Here is an 11950-nt window from a genome sequence, read left to right as displayed (position 1 = left end):
GGAATGTGCGATTCGATAGGTAACCTTCGATTGTAGTTAACATGTTGCCACGGACACCCATCGCAGAGAGATCTCGGAGAATGCCGTAGCGCCATGTCGTGTCGTAAGCTTTTTCTAGGTCGAGGAACACTGAGAGGCAGAACTGCTTATGTATAAAAGCATCCCTAATATAAGACTCAATGCGAACAAGGTGGTCTGTTGTGGACATACCTTCCCTGAAACCACATTGAAGGGGTCTAGTAATTTGTTATTTCAAGGAAACAGATTAAGCGCCTGTTTATCATTTTTTCAAATAGTTTGCACAAACAGCTTGTTAGCGCTATTGGCCTGTAGCTGCTGGCTAGGGACGGGTCTTTGCCTTGTTAAGCACGGGGAATGACTATAGCTTCCTTCCACGAAGACGGGATATATCCATGCGCCCACATGACATTGAAAAGATACAGGAGTGTTTTCAGCGCTTCAGGATTCAGGTGCTTAATCATTTCATATATGACACGATCACCACCTGGCGCCGAGTTATTGCAGCAAGCGAGGGATGCCTTTCAGTTCAGTTAAAGTAAATGGATTGTTGTAGGCCTCACTCGATGACCTTTACGTTTTAGGCGCTGTCGCTCTTCGCGTTCTTTGAACCTCAGAAATGCTTGTGTGTAGTGGGACGCACTGGATACATGTTCGAAGTGTTCACCCAGACAATCTGCCTGGTCTTCCAGGCTCTCACCTTGGGTACTGACTAACGGTAATGGGTGTACCTCCCGGCCTTTTAATTTATTTACTCTATTCCACACTTTTGTCTCATCAGTATAAGAATTTATACCGGAGATGTACTTTTCCCAACTCTCCCTTTTAGCTCGTCGACGCGTTCTTCTACCCTGGGACTTTATTTGTTTGAAAGTAATCAAGTTTTCGGCAGTTGGTGAGTCGCGAAGTCGTACCCAAGCCTTGTTTTGATTTTTCCGGGCTTGTTTACATTCTTCATTCCACCACGGAATGCGACGTTTATTCGCAAGTCCGTTAGTTTGACGGATGCATTTCGTGGCAGCGTCAATTATAAAGGCAGTTATATAGGCCACAGCGTCTTCTATATTAAAGGAGGAAATATCATCCGTGGTTAGATATGTAAGTTCCCGGAAAAGTTCCCAGTTACCCGTGTCAACCTTCCATCGGGGAATGTGTGGTGAGCATATATCTTGTTTTGTTAGGTTAATATAATAGGGAAGTGGTCGCTCCCAAAAGGGTTCTTGAGAACGGACCACTCTAGGTACGGCATTAGTGTGCTCGATGCTATAGTTAAATCTATGGAGGAGTATGTATTATGCGCCACACTGTAGTATGTTGGCTCTTTCTTGTTAAGTATACATGCTCCTGAGGAAAAGAGAAAATTTTCGATTAGGCGACCTCTCGCATCGCAACGAGAGTCTCCCCACAATGAGTTATGTGCGTTTAAATCTCCGACAACTATGTATGGAGCCGGAAGTTCATCTATGTAGTTTTGAAATTCGGTTTTGATGATATGTAGTGTTTAATGGCGCAAGGGCCAGCTATGGCCAAAGAGCGCCATGACACATGGTGATGGGTTCTGAATGTATTATAGATGGAGTGGACAGTAGGATGCAAATGGTACATAAAAGGTGGCTGTAAAGAGGCCTAAAACAAATCGCTATAAATCGCGTAAAATATATGAGTGTTAAAATAATGACAAAGACTAATGATGTGAGCTATGAGCGTAAAGGTTTCATTACACAGCGGTGACATAATAAAGTATATGCAATAGCACTATTGCCTCAAGAGGTCCTTGAAATCAAGGACTGAGAGGCACGTGCTGTAAAATGTTTTTCCACTGCAGCTGCAGCCTGCAAGTCGAGGCTGCGCTACAGATACCCTGGCCAGATGACTTGTAACGTGTTTACATCTGCTAAAAACTTTGATGATGTGTGGTGTTTTATGGCGCAAGGGCCAGTTATGGCCAAAGAGCGCCATGCCAGTGTTTGTGAGTGTGCAGTGGAGCGATGAATTCTGAGAAGTTGATGAAGTGTGGCTGTAAAGGGGCCTAAAATAATCGCTGTAAAGTGCGTAAAATATACAGGTACTAAGATCATGACTAATGAGGTGTACTATGAAATGAAGAATGCATTGAGAAAGAGTGACACGATATTTAAAATATTTAAAATGTAGTAATTGGACAGAAGCACTACTGCCTAAACAGAGCCCTTGAACCACAAGGGCCTGGAGGCATGTGCTTATACAAAACTACTATCACAGCAGCATCCTCTGGAGGGAGGATGTGCTATGAATTTATTGGGCTTATAACATGCAGTACCACGTCGTTTAAGAAAGCGAGGACTGCTTTGGTGCTAAACAGCGGTTCCTCACCAAGAAACATACTGGGATGCAGAGGGACATGATAGCGGTAAGCTAAAGGGAAATGTTTTTTTCTATCTGCTTCGGCATCCCGACACTCCAGGAGAACATGGAGGACGGTTAGCCTCTCACCACATCTACCACAGGTTGGTGGTTCATCCCCGGTCAACAAAAAACTATGGGTGCCAAATGTATGACCTATTCTGAGACGACAGAATAGGACATCAGTTCGTCGTGTTTTCGTTACGGGGGGCCAGAAACCTAACTGTGGCTTAATCAAGTGAAGCTTATTATTTGTTTGTGCATCCCACAGACGTTGCCAATGGCTTCGCAATTTCTTACGGAAGAAATGTTTCAAATCTGTTGCAGAAACAGCAGCTGAAGGATTAGTAGCAGTGCGATGTTATTGACGTAGCCATTCGGTCAGCTAGCACATTACCCTCAATGCTTCTATGGCCAGGCACCCAGCATATAATGATATGCTGGTTAGATACATATGCTCTACACAGTACGGAATAGAGCTCAATGAGTGTAGGATTTTTCTGTTTACAGGGTGACTTTAAAGCGTTTACGACACTTAGAGAGTCTGTAAATATGATTGATTTTTGAAGTTTAGATTTCCTTATATGCCTCACAGCTGACAATAAAGCATAGGCCTCAGCCGTAAAGATACTTGCTTCCGGGTGGAGTACACCGGATTCCGAGAAGGATGGGCCGACGGCTGCATACGACACCCCGTCACGTGACTTAGAAGCGTCTGTATAAAACTCTGTGCATGTGTACTTGGACTGGAGTTCAAGGAAATGCATTTTGATATGTGCCTCTGGTGCGTGCTTAGTGACCTCCACGAATGATGTGTCACACTCTATGAGCTGCCACTGCCACGGCGGTAACAGTTTCGCTGGAGCCATAAGACAGTGTTCAAGCAACGGAACACCCATTTCCTCACTAAGATTCCGCACACGCAAAGAGAACGGTTTTCTCGATGCCGGTCGATTTTGAAAGAGTGTGGCAGTGGTCATGTCGTTTATGGTTGAATAAGAGGGATGTTCAATGTTCGCGTGTACTCTAAGAAAATATGTAAAACTATTGTATGAACGCTGCAGATGAAGTGACCACTGATTCGACTCTACGTAGAGGCTGTGGATCGGACTTGTTCGGAAAGCACCGGTCGCGAGGCGGATGCCCAGATGGTGAACGGGGTCTAGAATTTTTAATGCACTTGGCGTTGCGGAATTATAAATTATAGCCCCGTAATCAAGGCGTGATCGGACAAGACTGTTGTACAAGTTCAGTAGGCATTTTCGGTCACTACCCCATGTTGCGCGCGACAAAATTTTTAAAAGGTTCATCGTCTTCAGACACCTTGCCTTCAAATATTTAAGGTGGGGGATAAAGGTGAGCTTTGAGTCTAGAATTATTCCCAGGAATTTATGTTCACTGCTCACGGATAGTTCCTCTTGATTAATCGTGAGATTTGGCACTGGTGTCATGCCTCTTTTGTTTGAGAAAAGTATGCACGTACTTTTCTTTGCATTTATTTTAAATCCATTTACATCAGCCCATTTAGACAGTTTGTTTAATCCAAGCTGTACCTGCCGTTCGCAGATAGCAATGTTGCATGATTTGAAACCTATCTGTACATCATCGACATACACAGAATAAAACATGCTGCGTGGAATAACTGTATACAGGGAGTTCATTTTTACAATAAAGAGCGTGCAACTAAGCACACCCCCTTGTGGTACGCCAGCCTCCTGGGTGAATGTTCTAGATAAAACATTGCCCACTCTTACGCGAAACGTCCGGTTAGACAAGTAGCTTTCGACTGTGTTTAACATATTTCCACGGACCCCCATCGCGGAAAGATCTCGCAGAATCCCGAAGCGCCATGTCGTGTCGTACGCTTTCTCTAGATCTAGAAAGACCGAAAGTAAAAACTGTTTGTGTATAAACGCATCTCTGATGTTTGCCTCGATGCGAACAAGGTGGTCTATTGTTGACCTACCTTCTCGGAAGCCACACTGGAAGGGGTCTAGTATTTTGTCATTTTCTAGGAAACAGATTAGGCGCCGGTTTATCATTTTTTCATACAACTTGCACAGGCAGCTTGTTAGCGCTATTGGCCTGTAGCTGCTAGCTAAAGACGGGTCCTTGCCTTGTTTAAGAATCGGGATGACTATGGCTTCTTTCCACAAGGAAGGAATATATCCAGCCGCCCACATGGCATTAAAGAGAGAGAGGAGTGTTGTCAGTGTTTCGGGGTGTAAGTACCTAATCATTTCGTAGATGATACGGTCGCCACCTGGCGCTGAGTTGTTGCAACAAGCGAGAGATGCTTTAAGTTCGGCTAAGCTGAATGGTCGGTTGTAAGCCTCATTTGATGAACCTTTGCGATTAAGGGGCTGCCGCTCTTCGCGTTCTTTGAACTTCAGGAAAGATTCTGTATAGTGCGATTCACTCGATACATATTCGAAGTGTTTGCCTAGACTATCCGCCTGGTCTTCCAGGCTATCACCTTGGCTATTTACTAAGGGTAGGGGATGTGACTCCCGACCTATTAATTTATTTACCCTATTCCAGACTTTCGTTTCATCTGTATACGAGTTTATGCTGGAGATGTACTTTTCCCAGCTCTCTCTTTTAGCACGTCTGCGCGTTCTCCTGCCCTGCGATTTTGCTTGTTTAAAATTAATCAAGTTTTCGGCTGTTGGGGAGTTGCGAAACAATCCCCAGGCCTTGTTTTGATTTTTACGTGCTTTTTGGCATTCCTCGTTCCACCAAGGCAGGCGACGCTTATTAGCTAGTCCATTAGTTTGTTGTATGCACCTTTCTGCAGCGTCAGTGATAAAACGTGTTATATACGCCACAGCATCGTCTATGTTAAGAGAGGCAATGTCATCCCGGCCTAAATATGTTATTTCTTTAAAAAGTTGCCAGTTAGCAGAGTTAACCTTCCATCGGGGAACATGTGGCGAGCAAACATCTTGTTTTGTTAAGCTTAGTATAATTGGAAAGTGGTCGCTCCCAAAGGGGTTCTTCAGAACGGACCACTGCAGGTACGGAATTAGTGTACTCGACACGATACTCAAATCTATGGAGGAGTATGTATTATGCGCCACGCTGTAGTACGTTGGCTCTTTCTTATTAAGTAAACATGCTCCCGAGGAAAAAAGGAAGTTTTCAATTAGGCGACCTCTTCCATCACAACGCGGGTCTCCCCACAAGGTGTTATGTGCATTGAAATCTCCGAGAACTATGTATGGCTCCGGAAGTTCATTTATGTAGTTTTGAAATTCATTTTTATGTAGTTGATAATTGGGAGGGATGTATATAGAGCTGATAGTGATCAGCTTATCAAACAACACCCCTCGGACAGCAACTGCCTCTAGGGGCGTACGAAGTTTTAATTCCCGGCAGGCAATACCTCTATCGACTACAATAGCCACACCACCGGAAGACACGACTGTGTCATCGCGGTCTTTACGAAAAATGGCGTATTGCCGGAGAAAGTTTGATTGTGTAGGTTTAAGGTGTGTCTCCTGAACACACAGCACCTTCGGGTTAAACTTGTGTAGGATTTCTTTGACGTCATCGAGGTTGTGCAGGAGTCCTCTGACGTTCCACTGTATTATTTGTGTATTCATGTTGAAAGTGTTTTTTGTGCTGTGTGTATAGGAGACTAACTTAAGCTACAGAGCCCTTGTCGGGCCCTGTGATGCGGGCTTTTTCTTTTTTGGAGCGGTCGCGTGATTCTCGCCGCTCCTGAGGCGCTGGTGGCGCCGTCTGGCCGGTTGTTGTGTCCATCGCCTCTTGTGAGGCGCTGGACACGCGCTCTTGCGAGCGGTTGCTTTGACGAGAAGGCCTCGCCTCGAGGGACGAGGCCCTGGAGGCCACCAGCCCGGAGGTCGATGGCCCCTTCTTGTGAATTGGCGGAGCAGCGCTAGCTGCAGCCGCCGAGGGGGCGGATGGCGTCACTGCCGGCTCACTGTGTGTGGGCCGGACAGCCGCCGGAAGCCGTTGCGACGCTGCCCCCTGACGCGCCACTTCGGCAAAGGTGTTCTTTGGCAGGTATGACACCCGCCTGCGTGCCTCTTTGAACGAAATATTTTCTTTGACTTTGATGGTGACGATTTCCTTTTCCTTCTTCCAGGATGGGCAGGACCGTGAATATGCGGCGTGCTCCCCATCACAGTTCACGCAGTGGAGAGTGTTTTGACATGCTTCAGAAAGGTGTTCATTGGCACTGCATTTTGCACAAGTCTGACGGCCTCGGCAGTTCTGTGAACTGTGCCCGAATCGCTGGCACTTAAAACATCGGAGCGGGTTAGGCACGTATGGCCTGACACGGATCTTGACATACCCGGCCTCAATGGTCTCGGGTAGCACACTAGAACCAAAGGTAAGAATAACATGTTTCGTTTGAATTTCCTTTCCATCGCGCCTCATCTTAATTCGCTTTACGTTAACCACGTTCTGTTCTTTGAGTCCTTCCAAAAGTTCTTCCTCAGTGAGCTCCATCATGTCATCGTCTGAGATTACACCACGGATGGTGTTCATGGTACGGTGTGGGGTGACCGTAACTGGGATTTGTCCGAAAGAGACTAGTTTAGGCAGCTTTTCATATTGTTTTTTGTCGCGGAGCTCCAAGAGGAGGTCACCGCTGGCCAACTTAGTTGCTTTGTAGCCTGGGCCTATAGCTTCTGTCATACATTTGGAAACGAGGAACGGTGAGATAATCCTCACAGTCTTCTCTGGTCTTTCACTGTGTACTACATGGTAGCGCGGGAAATTCTCTATTTGGTGGCCAAAAAACTTGACGATATCTTCGGTGCGCCCCCGTTTCTGGGGGCGATCAGGGAGTTTGGGGAAAGCGCGATCCATAGGTATATCTAAATTTCGGCAGAAACGCCAGCCGCCCACCATGGAGCCCAACAAGGGGACGCCGCAGGACATATAGGAAGCAAGTCATGCAGACGCCAGCTGTACGTTCCTGCTATAACCAAATATGTACAGCCAAGGTTGGTTGTACCACACAAGGTTAACCCTCGCTGCCTGGAAAGTCGGAAGTAAATAGAAGAGAGGAGAAGACAGGAAAGATTGAAAGAAAGAGGGAAAGACGCAGATTGGAGAGGGGGACAGGAAGAGGCAACTACCGATTTCCCCCGGGTGGGTCAGCCCGGGGGTGCCGTCTACGTGAAGCCGAGGCCAAAGGGGTGTGTTGCCTCCGCCGAGGGGCCATAAAGGTCCAAGCACTCAGCATTGGCTCAACCCCCAGGATCCCCTTTTCCCCGGACACGGCTAAGCCACGCACGGTTAAGCGTGGGAAGGTCCAACCCTCGTGTGCTCGGGTACGTGGTGGCGCAACTCACCAAACGCCTGCTTGCGCAGACGCCCCTGCGGGCTGAAATTCGGTTTTATTAATTTGATAACTTGGAGGGATGTATATAGAACTGATAGTGACTAGCTTGTCAAACAGCACCCCTTGGATAGCAACTGCCTCCAGGGGCGTACGAAGTTTTACTTCCCGACAGGCAACACCTCTGTCAACTATAATAGCAACACCACCGGATGACACAACAGTGTCATCGCGGTCTTTGCGAAAAATAGCATACTGTGTGAGGAAATTTGTTTGTGTATGTTTGAGGTGTGTTTCCTGAACACACAGCACCCTGGGACTAAACTTGCGGAGGAGTTCTTTAACGTCATCAAGATTTTGGAGGAGACCTCTGACGTTCCAGTGAACTATTTGAGTGCCCATATTAAAAGGAGTGTTGTGCTGTGTGTTTAGGACAAGAAAGTTAGCTTACAGAACCCTTTAGAGGCCCTGTAATGCGGGGTTTCTCTTTTTTGGAGCGGTCGAGAGATTCTCGCCGCTCCTTAGGCGCTGGCTGCGCCGTCTGGCTAGAAGATGTGTCCATCGGCTCTTGCAGCGCGCTGGACACCCGCTCTTGAGAGCGGTTTGTTCGTGTTGAAGGCCTCGTCTCGAGGGACGAGACCCTGGAGGCCACCAGCCCGGAGGTCGATGGCCCCTTTTTCTGAGACGGCGGAGCAGCACTAGCTGCAGCCGCCGAGGGGGCGGATGGCGTCACCGCTGGCTCACTACGCGTGTGCCAGACAGCCGCCGAAAGCCGTTGTGGCGCAGCCCCCTGACGCACCACTTCGGCAAAGCTGGTTTTTGGCAGGTAGGACACCTGCCTTCGTGCCTCTTTAAACGAAATGTTTTGTTTGACTTTAATTGTAACAATTTCCTTTTCTTTTTTCCAGGATGGGCAGGACCGCGAGTATGCGGCATGTTCCCCATCACAGTTTACACAGTGGAGAGAGTTTTCACAAGATTCAGAAGTGTGTTCGTGTGCACTGCATTTCGCACAAGTTTGGCGGCCTCGGCAGTTTTGCGAACTGTGGCCGAATCGCTGGCATTTGAAACATCTGAGGGGATTTGGCACGTATGGTCTAACACGAAGTTTAATGTACCCGGCCTCGATGGAGTCGGGCAGATCACATGAACCAAAAGTGAGCACAAGGTGCTTAGTCTGAATTTCCTTGCCGTCTCGTCTCATCTTAATTCGTTTAACATTGATGACATTCTGCTCACTGAAGCCCTCCAAGAGTTCAGCCTCAGTCAGCTCCATCAAATCTTCGTCTGAAACAACTCCGCGGGTGGTGTTCATAGTACGGTGCTGAGTTACTGTTACTTGGACGTCCCCAAAGGACACTAGATTCGGCAGCTTTTCATATTGTTTGCGATCGTGGAGCTCCAAGAGGAGATCACCGCTTGCCATCCTCGTTGCCTTATAGCCTGGTCCTAGAGCCTGAGTTAGAGATTTCGAAACAAGAAAAGGGGAGATTGTTCGAACTTGTTTTTCTGGTTTTTCTGAGTGGATGACATGAAATCGTGGGAAATCTTGTCTTTGACGTCCAAAGAACTGGAATACATCTTCGGTGCGCCCTCTTTTTTGACGGCGATCAGGGAGTGGTGGAAAAGGGCTATCCATAAGAATATCCGGGCTTTCGGCAGCAACGCCAGCCACCCACCATGGAGCCCAACAAGGGGACGCTGCAGGGCCTGTGAACACAAGACCTGCAGACGCCAGCTGTACGTCACTACTATAACCAAATATGGAATACCCAAGGTTGGCTACCCACACAAGGTTAACCCTTGCCGCCCAGAAAATCAGAAGTAAAAGGAAGCGAGTAGGAGACAGGAAAGATTGAAAGTCAGAGAGAAAGACGAAGATAGAGGAGGAGGACAGGAAAGGGCGACTGCCGATTTCCCCCGGGTGGGTCAGTCCGAGGGTGCCGTCTACGTGAAGCAGAGGCCAAAGGAGTGTGTTGCCTCCGCCGGGGGGCCGTAAAGGTCCAAGCACCCGGCATCGGCTCAACTCCCAGGATCCCCCTTTCCCCGGACACGGCTAAGCCGCGCACGGCTACACGCGGGAGGGTCCAACCCTCGTGTGCTCGGGTACGTGGTGGCGCAACTCACCAAACGCCTGCTTGCGCAGACGCCCCTGCGGGGGATGTGCCAGAAAACTAAATACTTTGACCCTTTTTGTCCCTAATACAATTATATTATTTACGTCCCTAACCGCCTTAGATTTTTCCAGCGAATTCTTTATATGATAATAATACTGTTATTACTAACATGTCAATGCACTATCTATCAATAATTCCAGTACTGGTCTAAGGCACATGTTAAACAGATGGCCATTTATTGGCCTGAAAATGAGTGTGAGCAAAACGCAGTTTATAGTATTTCACTAGTGCTGTAACCCTTTCATGTTTGATCCTGGCATTACTTTAAATGGCCATCGTCTCTATAACACTTGAAGCAACTTAGCTTCCTGGTTAAGCAACTTAACTAAGGGGGAGCCGTTTACATACGAACGAAATGCCTCAGCTTCTAAAACGAGGTCAACTCCCACGACATTAGAAATTTTCTTGTCTGTTTATTCACCGAATGATGCTTAAGATTGAACAAAAATAAGAGAAGGGGTGAGACATCGGAGCTCACAGTCGAAGTATGTGCAGCACAGTATTGAACAAGTATGTAACACTTTCAAAAAGCTAGTTTCGTTCTGTCATGTGGCAACTGCCCAGAAATCATAAAGTAGTATTGGGCTCATTTGAATGTGCGCGACACTATTCACGCGACTCAAGTGTGTCTTGGGGCGCGAGGTCACACGAGTGTATCAGATTGAGAAAGGTCACTCTCACCGTAAAAATTCACTGCTTCAAATAATTGATTTCTTAGAGTATTTCATGCCGGGCACACTAACAAAGCGTTGTCTCGTGTTTCATTCGCACCGCAATTGTGCTGACCTCAAGCTGCGTCGTTGTCAATGCACAGAAAAAAAGCCAACATTTGGGGTTGCGTAGGTACGGTGTGAGATTTGCGGTTGAGAAGGGCAACGTAGAAATTGATCAACAATTGGCATCATGCACAAAGGTTAGGGAAGGAATAGAGCCACACGGAGGAGGATATATCCGGGGCAAGTTACAGTTCGCAACCGTAGACAAGCCAGACAGAGCTTGAGGCATAGCGCCTCGAAAGTGAATGACCTGAGACGGCGGAGGATAATGTAAAGTTCAAACTAAGTAAAAAGGGACAATGCATATCTGTAAAAATTCACTCTAAAAATAAATTAGGCATGGCAACTGCAGCGCTGTTGTTAAGCGCAGCTTCTACATTATTTTTATGTATAAACCACGAAGGCCGTTACTACACTAGCGTATTGTGTGGTGCTGAAGAAGCTGGTTATGATACGTCACCGGCGAATCGCGCAATCACGGCAACGGTTATGCGATTCTCCATGCAAGGCGGGGAATCGGTGAAATATATCCACTCTGAACGTGCACGTTTAGATCGTATAACGCATTCTGAGAGTTTCAGAGAGAACCACGAAAGAAAGTCGTTTCGAGGCAATTTGTTAGGAGCGCGTCTGGGTTAAGCCTCCTAATTTGCATATTCAACTACCATAAATATTCGCGGAGACAGCAGGACATGAGTAGCAGGACATGAGCGTAGACGGCATTGAAGTTTTTCAGCGAATTTCTTTTTTTTCACGTGTAATGTCTATATATTCGGGTCTGAGGCAATATCCCAGTGCAGATTAAGCTGACTTTAACCTCGTTCATATGGGGTGCTTAAGTGCCTTCTCCTGTTCTTTCCTTTTCCTTGAGTGAGAAAGACGAGCGAACGGAAAAGATGTTTGCTGAAAGTTGATTGTTTTCCGGAAGGCATAATTCTTGCAACGTAGTTTCCTTTGCCTCTCATGGCGCAGAATATGCTGCGACTAGAACTGTTTGTCCGCCATGCATGCTCTCGGCTAATAGAACAGGAATATATGGTGCGTGCGTGTGCGTGTAAACATTCAATTTAGGCTCCGTAGGGGATGGCATGACCACTGGTTCAAATTATTCTTTTAACTATATGTCCTAACGTCAGACACTCGTTGCCGCCTACTCAAACAATGTTTTCAGTCTTCTGGCCTTATTGCTGCCCGGCGAGCTACTATGTGAAGAACAGCTACAGCCGGGAGAGCGAAGTAGCAATGAGGTATGGTTCATTTAACGTAGCCTCCTGAGACTC

Source organism: Dermacentor silvarum, unplaced genomic scaffold, assembly GCF_013339745.2.
Source record: "Dermacentor silvarum isolate Dsil-2018 unplaced genomic scaffold, BIME_Dsil_1.4 Seq604, whole genome shotgun sequence".
Classification (NCBI taxonomy): domain Eukaryota; kingdom Metazoa; phylum Arthropoda; class Arachnida; order Ixodida; family Ixodidae; genus Dermacentor; species Dermacentor silvarum.
Note: the sequence above shows the minus strand (reverse complement) of the source record.